The sequence below is a fragment of the Mytilus edulis genome, chromosome 4 (genome assembly GCF_963676685.1).
Source record: "Mytilus edulis chromosome 4, xbMytEdul2.2, whole genome shotgun sequence".
Classification (NCBI taxonomy): Eukaryota; Metazoa; Mollusca; class Bivalvia; order Mytilida; family Mytilidae; genus Mytilus; species Mytilus edulis.
The window spans coordinates 35,126,741-35,140,759 of NC_092347.1; the positions used below are offsets into that span (position 1 = coordinate 35,126,741).

General features: G+C 31.8%; 1 protein-coding gene across 2 annotated transcripts in view; it reads right to left on the reverse strand.

Moving 5' to 3' along the window:
• The window catches only part of LOC139519605 (zwei Ig domain protein zig-8-like), a 92,432-nt gene extending 84,667 nt beyond the window's left edge, over positions 1-7,765 (reverse strand). Inside the window, exon 1 of one of the 2 annotated variants that reach the window (XM_071311794.1) lies at positions 7,436-7,765. The gene's annotated coding sequence lies outside the window, so the exon portion shown is untranslated. The remainder of the gene's footprint in view (positions 1-7,435) is intronic. The other variant, XM_071311790.1, reaches the window with a different exon arrangement.
• Positions 7,766-14,019: the final 6,254 nt, after the last annotated feature.

Genomic DNA, 14,019 nt, shown 5'->3' on the forward strand with positions numbered 1-14,019 from the left:
TTCACAGATGATAACGGATATATTCGTTATGTCGTTATTATAATTTCCTTCCCCTTTCACGAATATGACCTACCGAATTAGACTATCTACCGGATTTGTAATAACATTAGCAACACGATGGGTGCTACATGTGGAGCAGGATCTGCTTACCATTCCGAATTACTTGAAATCAGCCCCAGCCTTTTTGGTGGGGTTCGTGTTGCTTAGTCTTTAGTTTTCTATATTGTGTATTGTGTTCTTATATTTGTCTGTTTGTCTTATTCTTTTTTAGCCATGGCGTTGTCGATCCATGAGTTTGACTGTCCCTCTGTTATCTCTCGCCCTCTCTTGAATATGCTCGTATTTGCATTAGCGTTTTTTTCTTTTTCTATTTGACCGTTATGTTTAATGCTATTTGCGTTATGAACTAAATTTTAGAACATCGACATTTGAATATTTTTTTCATGATGTACTGTTTTTTATAACAAGTATCATGTTATAATTATGTAACAATACATTTTTTAGAATCAAATAGAATTATTCATAAAATAAGGAGATGAGGTAAGATTGCCAGCAAAACAACTATCATGCAGATTCCATAAAAAAGAGAATTAAAGACCCATGTGTGTCTATAGGTTTATTGTTTATTAGTACAGAAAGGTATAATTGTATTGTCGATAGGTAAAGTATCTTGAAATGTCAAGAAGAAAAAAACCCGTATGAAACAGATTTATATGCACACGTCAAGTGATTAAGCTATAACCATCAACAGATATCTTTTAAAACCAAAAGTATACATAAAAAAATGAATAAAGCATTGAAAAGTAACAAACCAAATGCATGTAGGAGCTTAACGTAGCAGTGAAAATCGTATTTTTTTTTTAAATTTTGATTAAATGTCCGACGAGTGTCACTTTTTTCACATAGAATAACGTACATGTAAATTATTCTGACTACGCACGACATAATCATTGTAAAAAGACCTACATTTGTAAGTAGAACTTAAGTCTAATACATGTCTCTCAACGTGTGTTAACTTTGTAAAATGTGCCACCATATTGAAGTCTTATGCTATATTTTCATTGCATTCTGTTTGGAATGAGAGCATTTTTCATTGTTGAATCTATCAATCTTCTCAAAAGATATAGTTGTTATCTATTCTAATTTTGTCTACAGATTGATTGTACAATGGGTAAGTATATACATACAGTTAAAACAATTACCGTTGTCTGATTAACTTTGCTTATAATTTCATGCATTTAAACCCATTCTGAAAGTGATACATGCTATCTGGACATGCAGTCCTATCCTTGCTATATTTCGAGATCTCTTGTATGTTGTATATAAAAGTATTTGAAGAGGCGTTCTTTTTATTATTTTATTAGAGGTAATTGTTGAAGACTGTTTGCGTAATGAACATCATGAAACATCGTACGTTTCATAAATTGTCCATGATGTTGCAATATTTGTCACAAGTATCATATGGTTTACCTATATGACAAAAAGAAAAGACTTAATGTATAAAAATTTGATTACATGTGTATTTGTAAAAAAAGAAAATGTGGTAAGATTGCCAACGAGACAGCTATTTAAAAGATTTCAAATGAAGAGGAATTAAGACCCTTGCATGACTATTGTTTTTTTTTTATATATTAGTTCAGTGCATTAAGGTATCATGTTAGTGTCGATGGGTGAAGTATTTTAAGCTTGCTTTTATTAAGAAACAAATATGTAATACCGGTTTATATGCGCACGACACGTGATCATGAAATAAGAATCAGTACGAATATATCTTTGAAATAACGATCAACAAATATCTCTGAGTTCAAAAGTATTAAGAACCAAAAGAATAAAACAGTAAGCAAACAAAAAAATCTATTACCTTTACAGAACAGCCTACATCGTGAAAGTTTGTTTTAGTAAAAGAAAAGAAATCCAAAGTCCAACGCGTTGAACTTATTTTTTTACATAGAAGAATTCATTACACAGTTACATTTTGTTTGGTTTGAGAGCATTATCGATAACTCGTATTGTATGCATTCGACATTCGTTTACAGATTTTTTTCTACAATTAAAAAACATATACAGTAACGAGAGAGTGAACTTGTCTATTGACTTGAATACAAAACAAAACAAACACACCTGAAAACCAAGCGCACCCTACAATGATATTAACTTTCCATGTTTAATTCAACATAAACGAATAAACATCAATACCAAACAACATAAAGAAATCATAAGACTTCGGAAATTCTAAAATGAACAAGAAATAAGCTTTGTGACGTGACGTACTATACGTTTATTTTTCAACAGGACAGTGCATAAAGGTATGATCTTATTGTCGGTGAAGTATTCTAAGCTTTCTGTCATTAAGAAGAAACGAGTGATAACGATTTATAATCACAGGACATGTGATCATGAAATAACCATCATCAGATAGCATCGAGACCAAAAGTATTAAAAACACAATTAAGAAAACATCCAGAGCAGCAAACCAAATACGTTTATGACCTTAGAACAATGAACACCATGTACGGACAAACAAAAAAAGTCGGACAAAAAGCAAATTGCGGACAAAAGCACTGCACCAGTGTTTTTTATCAATTGATAGACACTGGGTCAATGGTACCTTCGGGGAAAGTATGGACTACTTTATAAAGTGACAACATGCGTCAGCGTGCAATCCCAACTTAATGATATATATGTTGTCTTTAAAAAACTTCATCATAAAGTACATTGCAAGTCATAAATAAACATTGATATTACTTCCGCGTTCTGTCATTAGTTATATATAGTACCGCAGTGGAGACATAAAACTCGTTTTAGGTTCAGTATGTACACACAATTATAATTTAACGATGAAGGCCAATGGGAGACCCTAAAAGTCATATATAAAATGATTTAATGTTGATCACATTAGCACAATCATAGATTATTGCGTGTTAAAACGTAATGTAACATCTAAAATGTAGCATAGAAGAGATAGCAGTATTGACCCAGACAAGTATTACCAAAAATAAAGCAACATTAATTTCCTTTATAAATATAGAAGACTTAATTAATATTTCCTGTCATGATTTGTATTAACTAATTGTCAATTTGATTGCTCAAAATAGTTTCCTAAACATTTGTACTTTTAAATGAAAAGGTTTACATTTCCAAAATATGACCATAACAGTATCTGTTTATATGAAGTGTATTCACAATTAAAACTAATATACCGCATTGAACTTTTTTTTTGTATTTCTATCAAAGACCAGCACGTATGATCGTACATTTTACCATTATTTTGCAATCCTGTAACTGTCTTTACAAATTTACAGCTAGTGTCTCTGATATAATTGCCCTTCACACTGTTCAAACTGGTTTGTATTGGTAGACGTGAAATGAAACGGGGAAACTCTCCTTTTCACACGAATGTACTGATGTCATTATTTGGTTTAACTTTATATTCATAAAATGGTCAGTTACAAAATACCTATTTTGGTCTGATTGTTTGTTCCACTTTTGTGTTCTTGTTGTTTCGTTGTTTTTCTCTTATATTTGATGTGTTTCCCTCAGTTTTGGTGTGTAACCCAGATTTGTTTTCTCTTAATCAATTTATGACTTTCGAACAACGGCAAACTACAGTACTGTTGCCTTTATTGATGACTAATCATTTCTTTAATATATACTACACATTTTCCGCTAAAAGATTTGAACAACAAGCATGCATGTATTGTACGATCTTATAATTTTGACGTCTTCGAAGTCTTTATCTTCTTATTTTACGTGCGCATGTTTATCATTCATATGTATGACTTACTTCTTGCTACGTTCGAGTTTCTCTATAAAATGTTTAAGTCAAAGGGTCTAAATATAATGAGCGTAATTCTTCAAACTGGAAGACGCATCTCTAAAGTACAAATTGTTCAGTATTTGTTTACGCATGACAATGGTAAAGACATTGAAGAAGACATACATACGCTCAGAATAACAATGCAATTAACTACTCTAGGAGGTGTATCAAATACCTCAGATATTTTAGAGTACACACAATCTAAGTCCTTTTCTTGCAACATTATAAACTCTTAGAACTTATCTGCCTTTTCCAATAGTATATATATTTTAATATAATATTATAAACTTAATGACTGATTGAAAGAATTTATGCATCTTTGTTGATGTTTTTCTTTTAAACATAATTTATTAATATTTCGGGGAAGCTTTTGTTTTTAGCATACAGTTGGCAGTCTTCTGGGGCCAATATGTGGTCCTGTTTCTCCTGGTGGGCTACAAACAGGAGCTTCGCATTTACAAATGAAAAACAACCTTGCGTATCTTTTATATCCGCTAATATCGATACCTATCACATTACTTTTGAATTTAAGGACACCACAGATACACTTAAGTGTGTTTCATATCTTGACTTGTATCTGGAAAATGACAATGAGACCCGTATGGGAACTAAACTTTAAGTTGATTTGATTTTTTCCAAAAAGAACTTTGGCGAAATTTCAGCAGCAGCATCTACATATGGAAACTATATCTTCTAGTTGATGGATTAACTATGAGAAAGTGTCCAGACAACACAACACAATGGACAGACACATAATGGTCAATAACGGTTTTCAAACACAAGCAAGTGTGTAAGAACCTTATCGTTTCTAATCTAAATAAGTTGTGTAAATATGTGATAATGAATATACCAACAATCTTCCATCAAACCCTAAACTTTGTAATGGAAAGACAACGTCTAACGAGCTTCCATATTTGAGATAAAAACATTTCTCAAGTTAAAAAACTAATGGTTAAACCATCAAGATTTATGGACTAAGTCTATCTTAGTTGTGTTATCACCGCCATGTTAATAATACTGTTTGCGACAATAATCACAATATACACCTTTACAAGACTTTGATTCCAAGAAACATTTGTCAGTCGATGGGTATCTGACACGACTTGTTGCTTTCATTGTCCGATTTCATCCATCTTAGTGCGTCGTATTAGACGATATGGCATGCTTTTGCACTTTACAGCCATTATAGCTAATACCATAGGGATGTCCAAATGAAGACAAAAAGCCACACAGACGAGATGTCATTTATATAAAAATCTCTTCATAATGGTTATTCATCATATTAGATGAAACGCCTGAAGCTTATAATGCTTTTTACAATATATAGTTGGTGTCGTTACAGCGATTGATTTGTTGGTTGGTAATTCATCATATTTGCTTCCAGACAATATTAGAAAATGTGTTAAAGATTCGTATTGTTAATGGTATTGGCACGCACGTAGTGGTCCTAAACATAATATTAGCACCAGCAGCCTTTAAAGGTCAAGTTATTAATCTTCAAAGACTACGCCAACGTCACAAACATATATGCGTTTTATTTCGTCCACTCATTAACTCATAAAGTAATAGTTTGCACGGACGTATAGTCACTAGCGTATATAGTAAAATGAATGTAAAATATTGTATTGCTATAAGAAGTGTATAACAATGTTCAGATTGGTCAGAATTTCTGGTTTACATTCATAAAGTTAATGAATTGCCAAATTTAAAAAACTGAACCTAAGTATTTACATGGCATGCTGTTTTCTTAGAGATATATTTTAAATTGTAGACTAAGTCTTATCAATGGAGCAAGTTATTTTATGGACAAGAAAGTATATATATATATATATTATATATAAAGGTATACGTCTATAATAAAGCACTCAACGACAAACAAGAAATCATGATATCCAATGACAGACAGAAAATCTTCTATATATACATACTATAGTATGTCAGAGACAGACCTTAACAGCTCTTAATTGTTCCAAACCTTTTGAAAATGAATCTAAAAAATATTCAAGATATGCATTTTACAACAAACATTACATTTCTACAAAAAATATGTTAGAATATAACATTGGACAACCACTAACGTGATTCTTAATTTGGTACATCCATGCGAACATTTTACGGAGCAAACTATTTTTAAGCATTCAAACAAACGGCTTCTGAACCCGAATATGAAAAGCTGAGTACCTAATTGTGTCATGTGTCGATCGACGTTGATCAGATAAGCTGAGAGCCCAGTTATATTTAATGTTTCGACCTACATTTAGAAGAAAAGGTGATAGCCCCCTATTTTATTGCATCAACCGACCTATATTAGGAAAGTGAGATCAAAATAATTAAATGATTCGATATTAGGAAAGAAATGAAAGTTCAGTATAGGTTCATGTGTCGAACGACTACCGGTAAATCAGGATAGGTGAAAGCCAAGTATATTTTCATGTGTCGACCGACCTATAGCAGGAGTGACACAATTGATAAATGCACTGCTTAGGTTGCTTTTTTATTTTATTTAAGAAAGCAGGATATCAATCTTCAGAGTTCTTTTAGTTTGAGTATTTAACATCGTATTATGAATGACGAATTACCAGTGTATATCTTCAAAGAACTCGTGCAGTCTTTACACATTGTTCAATTTGGCAGGCTAATTGTTACACTTTTTTTTCACTTTAGTTGATTTTGTATTCAATCCGCGCTATTTAAAAGCAGCATCGTATAAAATCGAATTGATTAAATTCTGGTGTGTTTTCCTTTTGTCAAAAACTACATTGATCAACCTCCAAATAAAAATTTACTTGCGAATAGCTTTGAAAATCACTCATGTATGTTTCATACAACGTACACGTATTTGATTTTTACGAAACATATCTCTGTATTACGGGAAAATATTACACCAGTGTTTTCGATATCACAAACTTGTCAAAACATTTATTAAATCTTACCATCGGTTCAAGGACATCGTTCGTCAATATAAATCAACGTGAAGACATCTTATACATGTACGTTCAGGTATTTCACATCTAATCGTTTATGTTAATATTCTATACAAACCACAAACATTTCGTCATTCATCTCAAAATCTAACTAACTTCTAAATAGACATATTTCGAAGGGATATAGTTACGATGCTGTTGTCTGGTCACTTAAGATGGCACTTTTTGGAAATTCATATTGATTCGCTCAAAGGGTTGCAGCGGAAATAACCATATTTATTCTAAAACCAGTTGTTGGCATGATACGGGTTTCTTCTCGTTTATTTTATGATGCTATGAAACTTAACCCCTAACTGGAGGGATTGTCGTTGATTTTCACTACGTTTGGAATTTAAGAACCCAAAAGGCCATACAAGAATAGCCAAGGTTAATATATACATGTATGGTCAATTTTGTTTTCAAAGCTTCCAACGAAAAAAAAGAAATACATGCATACATTGTAGGTAACTACAATTTTTTTTATGAAGCATAACATATATCACAAATATTTCCTAGCTAACTACATGTATATACGTTAACATCCCATTGATATGCATAACAATAAACACAATTAATCATTTAATCTGCATTTGAAGATTCCATTTTTTTTTATTTCTTTAAAAATGAAAATAACGAAATAAATAGATGTACTTACCTAAGGACTTTCGTGTTATTTCAGAGAGGAATAAATGACCATTAAATGAAACAGTCTTATTCCGTACTAAATAAATATATTGCCACTTTATTGACAAAATCAACCATTTAGTAATGTAATATAGATATTAGACTCCATGGTAATCCAGCCAACTGTATTACATATAGAATTAGTCGCTTTTTCTTTCCGCAATCAATAATAACAACTTTATATTCATACGATATTAACCTTCTATTCAACAAAACACAGCGTAAAATGACATTTGTAGAAAATATCTGTAAATATCCACACCAGTGACCGGCCGCTGCTCTCATTACATATTATATTATTAACTTGATTTTGTTTTAATCAGTTTCTATGTACAATTAACCACTAGAAATCAATATCATTTACAAGTGTTAAGTTTCTGCGAAGGTGACAAATATATTCCAGAACATGTCGTAAAAGTGTAAGACAAAAACAAATCTGGTTCTGCAGTTTGTAGAATTTTCAAATGAAAGATGTATAGTAGCAAATGTATACAATAAAAAACTACCTAATTCTTTTTAAATTTTATATTGAAGTGTCTGTTTCAATGAATTACAGAGAAACACACAAAAAATTGCAAACAAAACACCCTATAATGATATACTATACATGTCTTTGAATATGCTATCTTAATTTTGGCTAATGAAAGTTACATTTTTTTACAGGGGTCTCGATAGGCGAGTGGTCTGAGTAGTCAAACTACTGTCTCACTATAGTCTGTCGACACTGAAAGTGTGTGTTCGAACCTGGCGACCGACTCCGATCTTAATTGCCTGTAGCATTGACATTTTTCTCCAACAAGACTGGTACTTGTCTGTATAAAGTTTTACCTATATACTTAGATAAAACACAGATCATTTTTTTCAGAGATAAGTGCCTGTGTTTCGTCCGAGTATGCCGGCTTCCTCCACTAATAAAAAAGTGACCACCTTTCATGCAATAGCAAATTGTGTCGAAATTAGCGTTAAACACAAATCAATTAATTAATTATATATTCTTTAAAACTCAAACTGCATTGGCCCTTCAAACTTTAGCCTTAATATTTAGATTCAAGGAACTTTATGAACGCTTCTTTCAGACATGGTGATATGTGAACAGAATATAATAATTCACCATTGCTGATACTAATTCAAAGACTTAGAAAGCTGTCAATTTTGTCATATATACATCTTCTACTCACGATACAAATCTTAAAAGTGTTTGGCAATATAATATCTGATATCGTGTTAATACAGATTAACGTACTGACCTCCTCAGACAAACCATGGCCATATAAAGTCGGTGATTAGATGAAGCAAATCACTAGAGAAGGCTTGTATCATGGAGTCAAACTAAATAGTCCCATCAAGTGGAAACAAACAGGTTAATATATCATTCAATTTTTTACTTCAGAAGTTTAAGTACCGGATATAGATTACTATGCAGTATAATTAAACGTACTTGAAGTAAATGCTCAATTTATTAAATGAGTGAATACATACGAAAGTCACGGAAGTTCATTTGAAACTACGATACTCTAAAAGACTTTAATCAATGTATGCAGTTAGTCTTCTCGTCTGTGCATGGATGTAGAATTTCATTGGTTGTTGTTTATGACATGCACCTTGACCATTTTTAATGAATATTTACGTTTTTATTATATGGTGGTGCCTCGGCTTGAGCAATACATTTGAAAGCATGATTATTTAGTGTTGTTTGCCAGTGGCAAACATTACAAGCATATTCAGGAAATTCATTACCGATTTATCTTAAATGAAGGCTATTTTAAAGTGAGTCGAACAGACACGAGGACAAGAATGTGGACAGCCACACATAAATCAGGATATTATGAATTGATATGGCAAACATTTTCGTTTGTGACAAACCATATACGGAACTCTTTAAGAGTTGCAACAAGAGTTATTTAAGATATATATAGTGCGGTACTATCATTAAATAAAGCATTGCGTTTAACATTCTTATTTTGCCCGAACGTGGCTGCGTATTGAAACATTTCCTACTAATAAACTGACCTGTATGTATGAAATTTGTCAACCTCTAAATCAGTCTTGTCTCGTTTGCTGTTGACATTCATGAGATGTTCTTAATTTGCGATGTTGCGAAATTAAGAGAAGAATTGTTTTCGTTTATTTTTAGGCTTTTAACATCTTTGTAAACCAGATTTATTTTCAAAATTTTAGATATCGACTCATTAGTGCCAAATAAAAGCTGTCGAACTGCTTTTTTTTTTATTTAACTGCTTTAAGGTGCAAAAAAATCATGTAACAATGCATATGAAACAAATTCCTTCATTGTACCTTGTTAAATAAAACAAATTATTCCAAGACTATTAATAAACTTTCCAGCTGTGACTTTTTTACAGTTTCTGTGACCTTTTCTCCCATCAATTGTGTAACCTTCTATCCGTATACCTGGAATACAACACGACTATTTCGTTTCTTTACGAAACGTGACAGGCATCCATACATTTTGATAAATTGAAATAATACTAGTTAGAGATTCAAGAGTTTTAATGAAACAACGGTAGGGAATTTGATTGAGTGATTTATTCTATCGGCAAATTACCAGTGTTCAAAGCACAGTTATAGATTGCAGCGGTATATTTCCTGACAATATTGCATTGCATGCAGATCAGACTAAACACAAATATCATTATTATTAACCTTGGTTATAACACTTCTTTTCAGTAAGTCAGCTGAATAACAGGATTACGATTTAATGTCTGAATGTATTTAGACTGGCAACTGACAAAAGACGAAAACAATAAAATTCACTCTATTTGGGAATTTCCATAATTAAGTTAAACAAAAGATCTGTTTGCTTGATTGTCAGAGAATAAGATGGTACCATTGGGGCAATGAAACAGTCTGAAGACGGAGGAGGGCAGACATAAAGTCATGGCTAAAAGAAAAAGATAGAAAACACAAACAAGTTAGTTATCTCTAAAATCACCATCGGTTGTAATAAAAGAAATAGTAAGCAAATCGAATAAAATTGAGAATGGAAATGGGGAATGTGTCAAAGAGACAACAACCCGACCAAACAAAAAACAACAGCAGAGGGTCACCAACAGGTCTTCAATGTAGCGAGAAATTCCCGCACCCGGAGGCGTCCTTCAACTGGCCCCTTAACAAATATGTTTAGAATAAACTCCTACTAGTGCTAGTGCATTTGCCGATATTCGATGCATTCCCTAGACTAATATATGGCTTGCACGTATCCATGTAGTCCTACAAATGTATCGTGCATTGGGATCTTTGAATTCCATGTCTTGATTGGACAACAGTAAAAGTGTTTTTTTTTCGTTTGACACTTAAATTCATTGATAAAGTCATCCATGAAAGAATTGGTACCCCACGAATTAAAGTACTTTCACAGTATTTGATCATGAGACATGCCTACAGTTGTGATCAGTTAGAACCCTTGGGTCGTTTAAAATTTTTCACTGTTACAAAAGAGGGCGAACGGTCCAGAGTATAGTACAGAAAACTTCTCCCTGCACACCGTGAAAGTATTTAACAATAGCGATAATGACATCTCTTGTCCGAAACAGTTTAAACATTCCTACCAAAGAAAACCTTTCGATAGTTCTTCTCTTAAAAAGTTTTCGATAGTTTTGTCAAAAAAAAGTTTAAAACAAATCCTGTTTGAATTGTTTTATACTAGTCATTTTGGGTCTTGTACAGCTTGCTGTTCGATGTGAGCAAATGATCAGTGTTGAAGGCCTTACTTTGACCTTTAATTATTGTTTATTTTATACACATCGTGACTTGGCTGGAGAGTACTAAGTCTCTTTGGCACTCATACCACATCAACTAGTTTTTATCTACTAACCCAGAACTGATTAACACACTATCGGGGCTTTTAATTTATATAATGCATTTATTTATTAATTCATTTATGAAGTGTCTTATTAGTTACATCATTTCACTTTTTATTTTATTTATCTATGATAATCGATAAGCAGATGGGTGCTTCATTGGGACATAATCTGCTTACCATTGCTTATTTTACACGAGCGAAAAAAACGGACATATATTGATGTGAAACCAAATTCCATCTACTCATTTGTGAGCAAAGGTTGCAGACTAACTCCCCAAACTGTGTTTCACTCCTCGATATATCAGTCAATATGAATTTCGTCTTGCAAAATTGCTTGACAATGAACCTCAGTAATAAAACGATCTCAATTAATCGTAACCCGAAATCTCTAAATGTAATTTAAATTAAAGTAAATATTTCAAGAGTCTCGTGTCCTCAGTTATATAGACTGTTTTAAAAAGGATTCTAGCTGATTTACACTGTACCTGAATGTGTGATCTTTCAAATTGGTTGAGTATACTAGTATACATGTAATTTTATCTATGTCGTTTAAATTTGTAAAGTGCATATGTTCTTTCATCAATTTTTTAGCGATCGGAAAGAATCCTTTTCATAAAGGATAAAACAATTGTTAAATATAAAAACTGCTCATTATCTTTTTGATGACATCACATCAACAATCATAGTTTTATATTACTCGTGAAACCGATAATTACAAAATGTATATTCAGAAGGAAAGATTTCGCACAAAATTAAATTCCTCTCTTTTTTTAACCTGAATATATGAATCAATGACAAAATCAAATTTTGACATGAACGTTTTGATTTATATAGAATTTTAAGTTGTTTACAAATGCAAAACAATAGAGCTAATTTATCACGTGCCAAAGCAAAACATATACAGTTAGCATTCCATATCTTTGTTAGACTGCATGATCTGTTCTCAAACTTTAAAAATAAGAACAGATATGTTTCTAATATTACAAACTAATTCTAAACGATTGATTTCGTGAAATGATAAGTAGAATATATCGGATATCGAATGGTCATCAATGGATAACCTTGTCTCACATCGCCATCTTTTTCAAACAAACATTTAACATTCTATGCAGATGAATTATTGTAAATTATTATTTAGGTGGTTTTTTTTTGGTTAAATACCCCAAAAGCTTTAAATGAGATAGATACTATCTCCTGTATAAAGCTAATATTTCCAGATAATGAAGTCTGATAAATTCTCTGTGATTAAGGAAGACATACATTGTTTTAAATAGAAGTTAATTTAATATTTCTTATTAGATATTCTAGGTTGATGGAAATGTTAGAAGTATAACTCACGAACTACATGTACGTTCTATACTATTCGACAGAAATATATGTTTGTGTCAGGCAATTTTTATGATGATGTGATTCCATGTTACCGTTTGTCCCGCTTCAGGTTAAAGTTTTTGGTCAATGTTGTTTTTGATGAAGTCTCAGATGAAGTTGAAGTTCAATCAACTTGAAACTTGAAACTTAGTACACATGTTTCCTATGATACATTGTACATGTACTATGATCTATTTAATGTTATGCGAAATTTGACGGCCCACTGAACAAAGAAAATGACTTGTACAGTGGGGCATTCATGACCATAGAAAAATCTTTGTTTCATTCTGATTTATGAAAGCAGAGAGCAACTATTGTACAATCATCAAATCGAATTATATGGATACACTTCTAAAGCTGACGAATTTTATGAAGCTGATGAATTATTCGTTCTCTTCGGATTCGTGTTCATTTACAGAAAATATTAAACAAATTTCCGATTGAGGGTCATTTAATAAAAACAACTTAAAACACAAAACAACAGAATTAAAAAAAAAAAAAAACAATTTAAAAAAGATGTTATTCCATATACAATGATGTATACATTATAATAGGCCGTAAATTTTGATAATTTTTTTGTAAACTTGTTGGTCCTTTGAAAAACTCATTTCTATTGTTTTTTTTTTAATGAATTTAAGATAGAAGTGAGATTTTTGAAAAAAAATGTTCATAGGCACTTAAATCGATTAAGCTTAATATGATTATAAATTGAAACATTATGATAGCTAAATATTTTCAAATGAACAGTAACGGTCCTATATTCTATTGATATTTATATTTTGCGAGTTCTTTCAGATCGATACCTTGTGTTTTTGTCTTTTTTGTTCTTTGTGTAAATGTACATTTTTTTTTTAACTATTTGTGCTGTCACACAAATGTCCCAGGTAATACATTATATCAATGGGTCACACGACGACTAGCTTGATAAGTACGAAGAACTATTTAAAACTATAATTTGTTTGTATGTTATATCAAATAAATGATTATGATACACACTTTGATATTTTAAAAGGTTACACATAGTCGAATAATTTGGCGCCCTTGTATAGAAATACAGCGTTCATTCTGCTTCATCGGGTCCTTTGAAGCTTCAAGCTAATTTACAACAGTGTAAACATGCAAAACGAATTTGACACGTGAATTAAAAGCAGGCACGCAGTGGTAATTATTACAAAGAAATGCCGACAAAAACACCTATTATATAAGTTACTACCAGGTGGAAATTTAGTTATATCAATATTGGAAACCTATCTAATAGAACTAATGTCATTCCGTACATCAGTGTCAAACCACCATGATGATTAGGTTGAAGGTGCGAAGTTAATTATCATTATCTGATATGTAAAATAGGTCTTAGAACAACTACC